The sequence below is a fragment of the Equus przewalskii genome, chromosome 7 (genome assembly GCF_037783145.1).
Source record: "Equus przewalskii isolate Varuska chromosome 7, EquPr2, whole genome shotgun sequence".
Lineage (NCBI taxonomy): Eukaryota > Metazoa > Chordata > Mammalia > Perissodactyla > Equidae > Equus > Equus przewalskii.
Genome location: NC_091837.1, coordinates 19,456,876 through 19,472,580, shown reverse-complemented (window position 1 = coordinate 19,472,580; position 15,705 = coordinate 19,456,876). Strand labels below are relative to the sequence as shown.

Sequence of the window (15,705 nt, the reverse complement as noted above, 5' to 3'; positions counted from 1 at the left end):
CTTCCCTACCCTCCCTGCCCCCACCTTAGCGATGAAACGAGAGGTCAGTAAACTTGCCCCTGAGCCGAGCCTTTGAACTTGAAGTTTAGTTTAGGCTAACTCCGCCGTGCCTGCGTGAGTAGCCAGGAAGCTTTAAAAACGGCGCTGCAGGAGAATCAAAGAGCAACCAGGAGGGATTGATCCGGACTTTTCAACCTCGGCATCTCTGAGGTTCTGGGCCAGATGATTCTCGGTCATGGGGGGCTGTCCTGTGTGTGATAGGGTGTTAAGCAGCATCCCTGGCCCGGACCCACTAGATGCACCCCAGTTGTAACAACCAAAGACGTCTCCAGACGTCACCCGACAGGAGGTAAAATTACTCCCTGTTGAAAATCATTGATCTACAAATACACAGAACGACATGGGTGAATCTCACACACTTAATTTTGAATAAAAGAAGCCAGATACTAAAGTGTGATGCCGTGTAGCACCATTTATACAAAGCACAAAAAGAGGCAGAGTGAAGCAGGATAGTGGTGCCCTTTGTTGGGAGGGGAGACCACCACAGGGACTTCCAGAGACGTCTTTTTTTTTTCTAGATGCTGAGTACACTTATGATATATGTGCTTTTCTCTGTGTATTTTACACCTGAATCAAAAGCTGTAAGTGTGTGTGTTGAGGGAGAAACATATATTAAATGAACGCATTTGGAGAACAGGAGAAGGCTGTCTTAAAAAAAAATCCAAATGGCACAGGTTTCTTCTGCTTTCCAAACCCCGTGGAGGACGGTTTATGAGCAGCTTTATTTAAACGATTCTCTAGAATCCTTCCCGCTGTTTCTAAAGCTACAGGAACAATAAGTCTACTAAGCACGGGTCTGACTGAGAACACGTCATCAGCCTCTATACAAACACACATACACACACACACACATGCACACGCACCCCAAACAGAGATGTCACCGGGCTTGTGTTGAATTGAATTTCCTGCCTTGTGGATTCTCCCAGCGGCCCCTTGGAGGGGAGCAAACTGCAAACTGACGTGTGAAATGGACCAATACGTCAGGTTGAGATTTCTGAAAACAAATGGTCCTTTTCATCTTCTGGAGGAGGGGGAAATAATCTACATGGGCAATGGTCAGAGCTGGTGTCTTTTCACTCATTTAGAGGAAAGGCTGGCCTTACACCTCTTTCCTGAACCCTTGTCACGCACACCAGCCCATCTCCATCCAGAGGACCCTAGATTATTATTCTTCTGGCATTTCTGGTCTTTATGAACAGCAGTACAGCCACGTGGATGCCCAAAGCAAAATACAATATAAGCATTCCATATTTTCTTTAACACCTCTTTTTTAGGGAAACCCAAGGAAGGTTCTAGAAGTAAGGAGGCCAAGAGATGTGTCTGAGAGACCCCAATCTCCCTCCCAGAGGCCTCCTCAGGCATCAGCATTTGGGAAAAGCTGTGTGGATGCTGGCTGCAGCCTCCCCAGCTGGTCAGCATTTATAAAGTGGGCCACATCTGTTCTTGACTGTTAGCATGGGGAAGGGGAGGGGGTCGGGTGAGAGGAGAAAACCCCAAATGCTGGGATTGGTCCCACCTAGTGCCAAGAGAAAATTGCTTCTAAGTTGGAGTCATGGAGAAGTGCTTCGTTAGGAGCAGCGGGCTCTTCATCAAAATGCCCCTCTTAGCCATCTCCCGTCCCATTTCTTTCCTTCATTTTAAAGTCTCCAGGTTCCAGCCAGTCTTGAGATTTACGGCGTGCTTTGCTTTGCGAACACCCTAAGATCGTATTCGGGTGATACAGAGCTGAGGGGTTTGCAGATAGCCTGTGGGTTGGGAGAGAGAGTGCAATGTACAATGAACAGAGTACATTTCTCAGTCGCTCTTTCGTGCACATCCATAAAGTTCTAAATGCCCCGGCGCGTGTGGCAAGCACCTTGGAGCCTCTGAAAATCACACAGCAATGATCTCAGAGATGGCACCCCCCCGTCGCATGCACAGAGAGACATCACATGCTTGCAAACACACGCAAAAGACCCACAGGCCTGTGGCAGCATGTTCCAACACAAGCAGACCCATTTCAACATGGAAAACTGCAGACAGACACAAACTTGACGTTCAGCATCAGATCAAGATGGGGAGACGCGCCCTGCTTCTCACGCGCCTCCCTGCGGCCACTCCAAAGATTTTAAATGACTGGGTTTGGAGGGGCCCCTTTTCACCCCCGTTTCTTGCTTCAGTTTTCCTTGTAATACAAATATCTTCTGAAATGCAGCGCTGGGGCCGGCAAATTGCACTTCATCGTGCTTTCTTCATAAGACCTCCAGGCCCGTAACAAGGCAGAAACCCCCGGAAATGGAATGTCACTCAATCCGAAGCGTGGGCCCGGCCCAAGACCGTTTGGATGTTGCTGTTTCTGCCTTCACAGCTGCTGCAATAAACTTTCTGAGGGGGACTTGGCATCGCAAGCGTTCCTGGAGACCCTCGCCGAAGGTGAATGAAAGATGGATGAACCAAGGACTCGTGATGGATAAGCCCCCTGACACCAGGACACAGGAGGACGGGGGGTGGGGGTCTCTTGGAGAGACAAAATAAAAACTGGCCCCCAATCTTCCACCCTTTTCTCTAAGATCTAATTACAGATGTCTTGACATTCTTTCTGCATAGAGTTTCCTTAAAAGATTTGCCAAGAAGAAACATTTGGAAACTGTGTTTTAGGTATAATCCCGTCTGGGAGTCATTCTTGCTCGCTTTGTCGTTAGATGACAGAGCGCTTAATTACAACGAGCACAACGTACGCGGCGTTTGGAAAACCGGATTCTTGACCCACATAATCTGTCCCATGCTGACAATGGCCTTTTGGCAAAACTCACGTCTCTGATCTCATGTTAACTACTACACAAACACACTTATTGTGGGTACCGAGTTTATGTGACTGAGTTTTCTTGACACATGTTCACAATAAAAACACATTTTTCTCCCTTCCCCTGACCCTAACAGAAAAAAAAGATGAACATTTTTCAAGATGCTGTTTTAATGGCATGAAACTGTCCGCTGAGCTTTCACTCAGCTTTTGTTCTTTTTCTTTTCTCTTTTTATTAAAAAGCCTTTGAAACCAAGCATTCCTGGCTTGTAATTCCTCTCTTGAGCTTTTATGCTGGGGGAGAGACAGATTAGATTAGATTAAAGAGCAGGAGACACCTCATGAAATACATTCCATCTAGAGGCAATATGGGCGACAGGGTCCATTTGTATGTGTGCGCGCGCGTGTGCGTGCGCATGCGTGGGAGAGTGTGTGTGTGTGTGTGTGTGTGTGTGTGTGTGTTTTCTTCTTGTGGCTTACGGATGGTCTTTGTACAAATACAGGGTTCTGGTTTCTCGGAATGCATTTGCTCCTTTAGGTTTCTCCCCTCCACAAGTCTGCAGTCTTTGATTGTGCCCCGACGTTTAGGGGGTCTGTGGCATTTCCCGGGGGGTAGTAAATCCTCTTATTAACTCTTCCCTTTAGCGTCTCTCAGTTTCTCAAAACTCCTTCCAAAAGCAGCAGCCGTTTCCTCACAAACAGCAGATGAAAGAGGGAGTCTGTTTCAAAGACCTTCTCCTCGCCAGGCCCCCCACCCCACCGCCGTTTGTCTGATGACGTCACAGCAGTAACCAAGGCAACGCACTGTGACATCACAACCCAGAGGCTACTGACCTTGGCCTGGAATTCAAAGGCAAAGGGGCCCATAAACTTCTAAAGCAGGCAGGAGATAAATATCTTTAGTCATAAAAAGAACAAACGAACTTGGAGGGGGGCGGCGGGGTGCTGGGAAAAAAAAAAAAGCAGAACATTTTTTTTTTTAGAAATACAGTAAAATGCTCTGCCAAGTTCTCCAGGAAGTGCCAGGGGCCATTTTGATGATGTGAACTAGGCTTTAAAACAGAAAGAAGAAAAATGAATGTGGCCGAGAAGAGTCGTTTACAATATTAGAAATCATCAGGTGAAGCTTCCCCAAACTGTAATCTGTAAAATGAATCAGAGCCGAGAAAACAACGAGACAACATCCGTTTCTGAGTGTGAGGGGACATGAGCCGCCAAGAAAAAGGGAGAAAGCCGGGGAAGGAATTTACCAAAAACAGAAAGTGCTCAGGGCAACATGGCGCCCTCGGCTGGATCCTGGAACAGAAAAATGGGTGAAATCAGAATGAAATCTGGAGTTGAGTTAATAATAATGTACCAAGGTTGGTTTCTTAGTTTTGAGCAATGTCCCATGGCAACGCAAGCTGATGGCAGAAGGGGGAACTGAACCAAGTGTGTATGGGGATTCTTATATCGTCTTTGCAACTTTTCTGTCAATCTAAAATTATTCCACAATAAATGATTTATTTTGGGGGCCGGCCCAGTGAGTGGCCGAGTGGTTAAGTTCGTGCGCTCTGCTCCAGGTGGCCCGGGATTCGCTGGTTCAGATCCTGGGCACAGACATGGCACCGCTCATCAGGCCATGCTGAGGCAGCGTCCCACATGCCACAACTAGAAGAACCTACAACTAGAATATACAACTATGTACTGGGGGGCTTTGGGGAGAAGAAGAAAGAAAAAAAGCAGAGTGTCAACAGATGTTAGCTCAGGTGCCAATCTTTAAAAAAAAAAAAAAAGATTTGTTTTTAAAAAAGGGAGAAAGTGGGCCACTGTGCTTCAGGGTGTATCCAGGAAAGCCTTCCATTTTTTGGTCTGGAAATTCTGCTCATCCCAGATGGTCTGCAGTCCACATACTCAGGTGCTGGATTTCCTTGGCGGCAGTGAGCACGTGGCAAGCAGGTGGCTGGTTAGACTCACGGGAAAGAGACAGAGGCTGGAGTTGCCTCTGGACAACTTTTAAAAAGAAAAGTCGGTCCCCGGGGCCATCCTGTTCTTGTTCTCGGAAACTTCCTTGAGTCACCTGGCCCCAGTTTCACAAGAATGCATCTTTCTCTAGATGTCCCCAGGGTAGGTGGACCACACAGCATGAGGAGTTGAGCTCCAGAGGTCAGGAGAACAGCACTGAACTGGGAGAGGAGAGACCCTGTCCGTGCGCCCGCGTGAACTTCCCTGTGGTCTTGGGAAAGCCAGTGTTCTCTCTGAGCCTCATTTTCCTTGCCTGCCAAATAGGGATGCTGGATAGCACATCACATGGGCAAATAGACTTCATTGTCAGGTGGTGGTTTGGATCAACTGGTAGGGACTGGCTGGGGCCCTGTGCTGAGCCTGGGATCAGTGAGAAGGAGTGCTGTGATCCATTAATAATGTCTGCCCTGGATGTGGGAGGGGAAAGTGGAGGCATGTTTGCCATACCAGGCCCCTGCACACTTGGGCCTAGCCTCTCTGGGGCCTGTTGGTCCGGATAGATTCTTGTGCTTCCGCTGACCCCCATGTGGGATAGTAGACAAAACACAGTCCCTGGAGTCAGCCAGTAGTGGCTTCTAATCCTGGCTTTCCTCTGTGCACTGGAGGTTGTGTGGCCCATGACATTTGAGGAATATGAACCACCATGTGCTAGCCCCCTTGTATATCCCCTGCCATCTGGAGCACATGGACAAGTTAATGGGCAACAGGATGCACTGTGCTGAGCACCATCATGACAGTTAGGAAGCGTGTTCTTGGAGTACTGAGTAGGACAACCTGCCTCCCACCTGAGGGACAGGCAAAGAAGACTTCCTGGAGGAAGGGGCATCTAAGCTGGATTCTGAAGAATGAGTAGGTGTTATCCTGGGAAGGGAGCAGAGAGAGATGTGGATGGAGTTTGGCTGGGCTCAGATCATCCAGGGTCTGGTTAGCCTCTTTGGGGAACTTAGGCCTTATTCTGAGGGTCATAGGGAGCCACTGAGGAATTTTATGCAAGGGAGTTTCATTAGCAAAAAAAATGTCTTTCTGGCTTCAGAGATAGATTTGGGGTGGATGTAAGACCAGAGGCCATTTTTAGAATCCAAGTCAGAATTGATGCCAGTGGAGCAGAGGGAGGCAGACCATTGACAGATGTTCAGGGGTTGAGTGGACGGGGGAAACTCAAGTTACTTAGTTCCCTGAGCCTCAGTTTCCTTGTTTGTGTGACGTCGGTTTCCCCTACAGCCATTGCGAGGTTCGAATGGGATGAAATGTGTGCAGTGCTTAGCATGGGTCCCGGTATACTGTAGGTGCCCCATAAATGCTGCCATATCCATTACTTCCCAAGAGCCCCACGATGCAGCCAGGGATCAACAGATCCATTTTAAAAATGGTGAAACTGAGTCCCAAAATGAAGTCACGGACTGACCAGCATCACACAGCAAGTTAGTGGCCGACCCGAGATCTGAACCCAGTATCTGCACGATTCCCAGTCCACGGTTCTTTCCTCTCTTCTCCAACCAGCTGCCCTGCCCTGAGGGAGTTTCCTTTTGAACTGAGTTATCTGATGTCACAGGAAAATAAGGTCTCTGTACTGGGTTGAATTGTGTCCCTCAAAAAGATATGTTCAAGTCCTAACCAGGATACCCGTGAATGTGACCCTATTTGGAAGTAGGGTCTTTGCAGACATAACCGAGTTAAGGGAAGATGATACTGGATTAGGGTGAGCCCTAATCCGATGACTGGTGTCCTTATAAGGCGACCCTGCTGACACCTTGATTTCAGACTTCTGGTCTCTGGGACTGTGAGAGAATCAATTTCTGTTGTTTCCAGCCCCCCAGTCCGTGGTACTCTGTTAGGGCGGTCCCAGGAAACTAATGCAGCTCCCTTAGAGACGGGTCTCAGTGCCCTGGAACGAGCTCCAGGAGGTTTGGAAAGGAGGGGAGGGGCCTGGGAGGCTGGGGGCGGCTCACAGGTGCTCTCAGAGTTTCCTTGGCCAGTGATGCGGTTTCCTGAGTGTGTGCCTCAGCTGTCTGGATGTCAGTGGGAAGTCAAAGCTTTGTTCCCCACGATAACCTTGAGGGATGACTCAGCAGAGAAGAGGGCAGGCCTCGGGGAGGGCAAAGTGGTCCATTCATCTACAGAAGAGAGCCCGCCCCTGGCCCAGGCGAGGACAAGGCGGAAAAGCAACAACAACATGGTAATAACCACAACAGCAAAAACTACTGCCTGCTTCGGGGACCACCCTGGACCAAGTCACCTGCATCTCCCACCTGGATGACTCCTGGTGGCCTCACTCTCCTCCCTGTCCCCACCCTGGGCCCATTCTGCATCAGCATCTGTTTTGCTCCTTTTTTTTTTTTTTTTCAAAAGTCCACTTTCTTGAGGTGTGATTTACACAAAATAAAATGCACCCACTTCAAGTATGCAGTTCAATGAGTTTTGACAAATGTCTGCATCCTTGTAACCAGCAACACAATCAAGATATACAACATTCTTCTTCACCCCCAAAGTTCCCTTCTGCCCCTTCCCAGTCACCTGTGTATCTCCACCTGTACACTCTGGCCCCAGGGACCACTGATCTGTCCCTTTCTGTCCCCAGTGACCACTTTCTGTCACTATAGGTGAGCTTGATCGTTTCTAGAGTTTCATATTAATGGAAGCATCCAGTGCGAACTCTTTTGTGTCTGGCTTCTTCTGCTCAGCGTTGTAGTCTTGAGAGCTATCCTCATTGTTGCACGGATCAGTGGTTCCTTTTTCTTGGCCAGTAACATTCTATTATATGGGAGTATGGCAGTATATCCATTCGCCTATAGATGGACATTGGGTTTTTCCAGTTTTTGTCTATTGTGAATAATGCTGATACGAACATTCAAGTGTAAGTGTTTTTGTGGACATGCGCCTTTTTTCTTGGGCAGATATCTAAGAGCGGAGTTGCTGAGATATATGGTAAGTGCATGTCTAACGTTTTAATATAAATGACATAAAGGTAAACCTAAACTTAAAACTGTATAACTTCTAGAAGAAAACATACCAGAAAACCTTTGTGACCTTGGAGTAGGCAACGATTTCTTAGTTAGGACACAAAAAGCATAAAGCGTAGAATAAAAATAAATGACAAATCGGACTTTATCAAGATTTAAAACTTCTGGTCTTTGAAGGACCTTGTTAAGAAAATGAAAAGAAAAGCCAAAGTCTGGGAGAACGTATCTGTAAATCATTTATCTGACAAACGACATGTATCCAGAATCTTAAAAGAAGTCCTCTAACTCACTAATAAGAAGACAAATGACTCAATTTAAAAATGGGCAGAAGATTTTAACAGACACTTCCCAGAAGCAGCTGTGGGAATAGTCAAGAAGCACATAAAAAGGTACTCAACACCATTCATCAGGAAAATAAAAAGACCATAATGAGACAGCACTACACACCCAACACAATGGCAAAAATGAAAAAAGACTGACCATTTCAAGTGTTGGCAAAGATGAGGAGCAACTGGAACACCCATACTCTGCTGGAGGGAATGCAAAATGGTACAGCCACTTGGGAAGAATTGGAGAGTTTCTTCAAAGTGTGCTTTTGTGAAAAAGTGAAACCGGTTTTTTTTACCGTTCTCCAGTGGCTTCCCATGGCTCTAAAATAAAATCCAAACTCTGTACTATGACCTCCAAAGTCCTCTGTGATCTGGCTCCTGCATGCCCCTAGTTCACTCCTTTCAGCCACACTGACCTTTCTTCTGACCTTGAAGCCCAGCAAGCACCTTTGCTCCCTCTGCCTGGATGCTTTCTCTAGCCCTTCATATGGTGCTCTCCACGATCAAGACTCCCCTCAACTATCCTCTCCTTACACAGACCTTTGCTGATCAGCCCATCAAAAGCTGGTCCCCCACTATTTCCCATATTTTTGCCTTGTGTTATTTACCTCTGAAAATCTTATGCGTATTTGCTCACTGCCTACCTCTCCTGCGTGCTCTACTCTTCCAACTAGAAAGCTCCAAGATGGCGGAGACCTTGTTTCTCTGTTCAACACTGTGCCCTGTAGCACAGATCCAGACACACAGTAGGATCTTTATGAGTGCTGAATCCATAACTGTCTGTCACAGGGACAAGGAAAATGCAGCTAGTTTGTGGCAGTACTGGGATTTGAACCCAGCTCGCTCTGGCTCTAAAGACTTGGATCTACATCTTTTCAAGGCTCACAGTCAAGATGGCGCCGACTTCCTGGAGATTATGACTCCGATTGCAACCTCAGTGTCTGGACTCTCATGCCAGTCAAATGAGGGAAAATTTCAGGCAGGAAAAAGCCAAGGTAGGCTCCCAGAATGGGAAGAGCCCGAGAGGGAGCCCAGGGTGTGTGCGGTGGGGCCAAAAGGAGCCCAGCTGTGACTTCAGACCTTCTCCCCTCACTCTTGGAAGTCAGCAAGAGAAACAGGGTGAATTTGTAGAAGTCTTCACCCGTCTTCCCTACGAAGAGAGAAATGTTCTGAGGAGGATGCAGGACTGGGATGGGGTTGGAGACAAGGGGGCTGCTGCTCCTGTATGGAGTTCTAGTTGTCCAGACTTGAGCTGGACCTACGGGCTCATCTAGTCCAGTTCCCTATTCCACAGGTGGGGAAACTGAGGCCTGGGGACAGAGATGGAGGGGGACCTGCAAGCCTGGATTGGGCCTCAGGGTTTGGCTGGGTGGGATTTTACTGGATTTTGGTACAGTCTTTTTGAGCAGAGACCTTTGTCAAAGTGTGGAGGCAGAAAAGCAGGCAATGTGTGGGGGCTGAAAGCCTGGGGTCAGCCAGAGTGAATTTCAGATTTGGCTCTGCCATTTACTAGCTTGCGTCTTTGGGTAAAGATTTTCCCCTCTCTGAGCCTTAGTTTTCTTGTCTGTGAAATGGCCATGATGATACCAATAGCCATTTTGTAAAATTCTTAAATTCATCACAGGAAGAAATAAATGCATAACTCTTGGCTCAATGCCTAGCACTTAGCAAGTGCTTAATAAATAGAGCCAATTGTGGTGATTATGATGGTGATCATACTTTCTAGAACTATAGTGAGCTTCACAGAAGAATCGAGATTGGAAGAAGACCAGTTATGGAAGGACTAGATAGAAGGTGTCGGTTAACTGCCAGGAGGCTGGGAGTCTCCAGAAACCCAAATTCAGCCATCAAAGCAGAGACCCCCACTTGGAGGCCCCCATTGACCTGACCAGTCCTAGAGTGATTCCCTGGGTCCCAGGTAATTGCATCCGGCGGGTGGAGGGAGGAGAGTCCTAAATAGCCATCAGGACACCATTGAAGAGTAAAGAACAGTGAGTGTTCAGAATCAGGAGTTCTGTTCTTGCATTTCATAACCGAGGCTGTGGGCAAGTTGCTGAACTTCCCTGTGGATCAAATCTGTAAAAATGGGAACCCCAGGGCCAATCCCTGTCCCCCAGGTTGTGGGGACGATGAAATGGAGAGGGGTGTCTGAAAGGAGAGAGCGTGGCGCCAGCACTCAAGAGGTCTCGGAGCAGAGGACGCACATGGGCTGCCCCGCCAGTGCTTTCCCTCTGCCTGAGCAGTTGGAGTTTCTGAAGCTGCCCACTTGGCTCCAGAAGAGAGAGATTCCCAGACGTATTAAGCGCTCTGGACATGTCCGAACTTGCAGGTGCCATTTTGAATCTAAGAGGCCCTCAACTTAAAGGAGCGAGTTCAGGGAAAATGCATTTGTGCAACTTGTAACCCTATTTAGATCAAGGCAGTGTCCCCTCCTCCCCCAGCCTGGGCTTTATGGAGCCTCTGAAGACCTCACCCATGCTTTATCTCATCTGCTTGTCACAATAGTCTGGGAGATAGGCCAGGTGGATGCTAATGTCCCCAAGATCCTGCGGAGAGATCAGTTGCTGGCTTCAAAGAGACCATCTGAAGGGAGGGATGGAGGATGAGTGACTACCACAACCTTGCAAGCAGTGAGGTCCCCTGGCCAGGAGGACTGTCACCAGGGGACTGTCAAGTCTTGGGCATTCATTCAAATGAGGGATCGATCCGAGATGGTGATGGGGTTTTTCCACTTCATTCAAGTCTCCCAAGATGCTAAGTGAAACGAGGAAAGTCGAACTCATTAAAGATAATTGGAAAGGAACAAGGAAGCTAACATTTATTGAGTTCCACCTGGGTACCGCAGACCCTGGGAGGTAGAACTGATGATACCCATTTGACAGATGAGGGAATGGAGGTTTATAGCAGTGAAATTTCTTGCCCAAGGACCACTCAGCTGTTAAGAAAGCAGAGGGGCTGGCCCCGTGGCCGAGTGGTTAAGTTTGCACACTCTGCTTCGGTGGCCCAGGGTTTCGTTGGTTCGAATCCTGGGTGTGGACATGGCACCGCTCATCAGGCCGTGCTGAGGCGGCATCCCACATGCCACAACTAGAGGGACCCACAACTAAAAATACACAACTATGTACCGGGGGGGATTTGGGGAGAAAAAGCAGAAAAAAAAAGAAAGAAGATTGGCAACAGTTGTTAGCTCAGGTGCCAATCTTAAAAAAACAAAAAGCAAGCAGAGACTATTGTAAACGATGCTTCCTCCTTTCACTCCTATTTTCACTAACTTGTATTTAGCACCCACTATCTGCTTATTGGGGAGGGCTCCCCCAGCCTCCCCGACCTCCTGTTACATTTCTAGCTACTTGTTCCCTGGCTTCCAGCCGCCCCACCTTCTTTCCCTTTGAATAAACCGTGCCTCACTGCCTTTGCTTGGAAGACTTCTTCCTCCCCAGCTTCTGCTTATCTTTCAGATTTGCACATGCAAGGAAGTCCTCCCTGACCCCAAGAGAAACTCAGATTCCTACTCCAGTGCCCAGGATACGCCCTGTACCTCTCCATCGCGAAACTTATCACCGCTTGGAAACTTACCTGAGAGGTTCTTTGGATAACGTCCGTACCACGCTGGAAGACTAAGCCCCATGAAAGCAGAGAGCCCACATGTCTTGTCCATGGCTGGATTGAAACACCGGTGGAAGGGTAGGGAAGTTCCCAACAAGACCCCAGCCAAGGGAAAAAGCTCAAGGAACACGCAGGCAAAGAGGAAGACAGAAGGACCCCAAGGTCAGTAGCTTCCAAGATGCCCTAGAAAGGGCGCTTTTCATGCCTCCTGTCCCAGCTATTCAGATTCCAGGCAAACGTGAAGGACCAGACATTCTCCAGGGCTCCCCTCATGAAGCCAATATGTATTTTGTATGCCATGTGTTTACGTTTTTCCCTTTGAAGACTGCCTGGGAAAGGCTAACAGTCGTGGAAGTAACAAACACTTGGTCTTCTCTTCTCTTGCCAAAAGCAATCTTTAATCACCCCACCGAGTAATGGGCTCAGAATAGCATAATGGAAACAAAGTACTTAAAATACTTTCTTGGGTGGATAAACACAGCCGAGGGAAAAAAAAAAATCTTACACGCCCAGCTTCGTCCTTTTCACCGTAGAGACGGCTAGGAGACGAGGAAGGAAGAGAAGAAATCCTTCCCAAACAAACAGGTAATTCTAAATAACCAGAATGCACATATTTTAGATGGAAGCGTGGTGGGTCATCCATCCTGAGGATGAAGTCTTAATATTTGCTGGATTCCTCCCCCCACTCCTTTTTAAACCTTGTCACCAAATGACAAAAAGTAGGTCTGACATGACCAACCAGTGGGAGGCAGTTCTCAAAGGGTTTTAGAGCAGAGTGTTTCTTTCTCAAATCTCTTTAGATGTGGGGCCATTGGGGGAGGGGCAGGCATGGCGTTGGGTGGAGATCCTGGTGATTCTGAATGTTTGCCTTGTGTTCAGAGGAGGGGACTCTTTGCTGATGCCCGCTGTGGCAAAAGCCAAAGCCGGAAAGAAAGTGGCAGAGCTCTGGGTTGTGGAATCCAGGATGCAGCCTCCTAGGGGGATGCCAAGTTTGGTATTAGAGAAAACAGATATTCACACTGCGAAGACAGACTCTTGAAATTGCTATCTCCTCCGAGCAGACTTCCTGGATTTCCTCAGTTGGAGTCCATCTCTCTCGACCATAAAACAAACAAAACAAGAACTAGGAGGTTTCTAAAACTTCAAAACTGTATTATCTTGGACAAGTTACTTATTCTTTCTGAATTTTAGTTTTCGCATCTGTAACATTGAGACAAACAAACCTCCTTTGTGAGTATCCCTAGGCATAGAATTAAATACCCTTGGTCAGTTTCTTGCTCAGAGCACTTCACCCCGTCTGCCTAGAAGTCAGAATTACCCAAGTATGTCTCAGGGGCTCCTTGAAGTGTGAGGGAGCGGGGAAGGGAGACGTGGGCATGGAACTAGCATCCTTTTCCTGGGCTCTTGTGTCCTGGCCATGGTGCTAGACCCTTTTACGCATATTGTCTCTTGTGTTCCTGACAAGAATAGCGATTTCAAGGAGGTATCATTATATCTACTTTTCAGACGGGGCAACTATGGTTCAGAATGTTCAAGTAACTTGGCCAAGGTCACACAGTAAGTGGCCAGCTCTGCAGGGAACATGCTACACTCCTCACCCCCTTGTCCCCTAGTGCCTGGTACAATGTCTGGCACATGGCAGATGCTCGCTGCACATGTGTGGCAGCAGTTGAAGTGCCCCTGACTTCGTGAATGCCCATTCACTGACTGATCATCTATGAATAATTGCAGAAGTTTTTGACTTTTTTTTTTTTCACATATTGAACCTGATGTCAGATGGGGACTAGTTAATCCTGGAGAAAACGAACATTTTGGAGCACTTGTAAAAATATTGCACAATGGACATTCATGCTCCTGGATGAGAAGTGTGATATGTTTCCTAAAAATGTGCTCTGTGTTAGGGTCAATAGATACAGCCCATGTGTAAGGAGAAACGCACAAGAGTTACATTTGATAAGGAGGTTAAGGTCATCTTTGCAACTGAAAGGAGATTTATTAACACGGGCCTTGTTGTAGGAGACCTGATCAAGTTGGAAGCTTGGTAATGCTGGTCAGCCCGTTTGACCCTTAAAACTGGGGACAGGGGACACCAGGTGTCATTGGAAGTTTGATGATTGACAGTCTGATGTCCCCACATCTACTGGCCCCTGGTCTTTCTGTCTACCGTTAGGGCAGCCCTGGTGACAGCTGACACATTCTTTCCCATTTGTCGTCCTTTTCTAGACCCTCCCTGCCCTGTGGCAAGGTGAACCGATTGCTGGCTTTGGGAACCAAAAGAACTGGGTTGGACTCTCCCAGCCCTGACATTTGTCTTTGGATAAATCACCGAATCTTTCTAAACTATGATTTTTCTCAATTGTAAAAGCAGCAGTAGACTTGTTGTGAGGATTAAAAGAGACAACAGAAGTAAATGGTTTAGTACAGCACAACTACCAAGTATAGTCTTGTGTCGCCTAACGAAGGAGATGCATTCTGAGCAATGCGTTGTTAAGCAATTTTGTTATTGCACTAACCTCATAGTGTGTACCTACACAAACCTAGATGGGACAGCCTACTACACACCTAGGCTGTATGGTACTAATCTTACGGGACCACCATTGTATATGTGGCCCGTTGTTGACTGAAAGGTCGTTATGCAGCATGACAGTACTCGGTTAAGATTACTACTGGTGGTGTCAGCATCACACTCATTTATACAAGTGCTTATTGAGCGCTGTATCTTCCACGTGCCATTGTAGGTGCTGGCGCAACACAAGGAGCAAAGCAAAGTGCCCACGTTGCCGTGAGGGGAGATAGACAATAAAATTACTATTGCATCCGTGGGCGATGAAGCACACATGTACAAAAGGCAGAAGGATAGAGTGATGGGAGGAAGGAAGTGCTATTTTATTTAGAGTAGTCAGGAGGTGACATTGGGGCAGAGACCTGAAGAAGTCAGGGAATCAAGCTTGTGAAATTTGGAGGAACGGCAAGTGCAAAGGCTCTGAGGCCAGACCAGGTTGGCATGTCTGAGGAAGAGGCAGGAGGCCACAGTGGCTGGAAGTAAAGTAGTTGAGAGGCTGCAATCGCCATTGAAAGGGACACCATTCAAATGGTGGCAGGAGATGAGTCTGGAGGGCTGGGAGCAGGGAGGGGACCAGATCCTGTAGATGTCGCAAGGGCTTTGGTAGTGCATCAATTAAAGGGGAAGCTATGTAAAAAAGGAGTGACATATCTCTCTTCCCACTACCCTCCCCCCCCAAATTCTATTCTGAAAAATTTCAAGCATATAGAAAAGTTGAAAAATTGTATATGGAGCACGCATACACCAACCAACTGGATCCTACACTTAACATTTTGTTTATTTGCTTTATCACACTCTCCTCATTTATTCATCCCTCTATCCTCATCAATTCACCTTATTGTGTTGTTGCATTTCAGAGTAAGTCCCAGATACCGGTTACCTCATCCCCGAACACTTCCGTGTGCAAATCACTAACTAGACTTCAAGATTTGTTGATGGATTTCCTTAGAAGGAAATTTACATACAGTGAAATGCCCAATCTTATCTTCTTTGGATTTTTTTCTTTGAATTTTGACAAATTTTTGACATACCTGTGCAACTCAAACCCATATCAAGATAGAGGATATCATCATCGCCTCCGTCCCCACCCCCAGCCCCTGCCGCCCTGCCCCCAGGAAACTACTATTCTGATTTTTCCCACCGTGTTAGTTTGCCTATTCCAGAACTTTATATAAATGGGATCATACAGTGTATAGTCCTGTGGAAGGCTTCCTTCACTCAGCTATACTTTGTATCAGTAATTTCTTTTTTCTTGCGGGGTAGTATTTCTTTGTATGGATATGGATATATCATAGTTTATCCTTTCTCCTGTGAATGGACACCTGGGCAGTTTCCAGATTTGAGCCGCCTTATGTTTTCAAAAAATCCCTCTGGCTGCAGGGTGGAGAATAAATTCTTGGG

General features: G+C 47.2%; 1 long non-coding RNA gene across 1 annotated transcript; it reads right to left on the bottom strand.

Annotated features, from left to right (window-relative positions):
• Positions 1-447: 447 nt before the first annotated feature.
• On the bottom strand, positions 448-12,010 carry LOC139084461 (uncharacterized). The gene is made up of 2 exons (XR_011541855.1): positions 11,712-12,010; positions 448-1,805 (listed from the first exon to the last, which is right to left on the bottom strand). It is a non-coding gene; the product is annotated as an uncharacterized lncRNA (long non-coding RNA).
• Between the last annotated feature and the right edge of the window lie 3,695 nt (positions 12,011-15,705).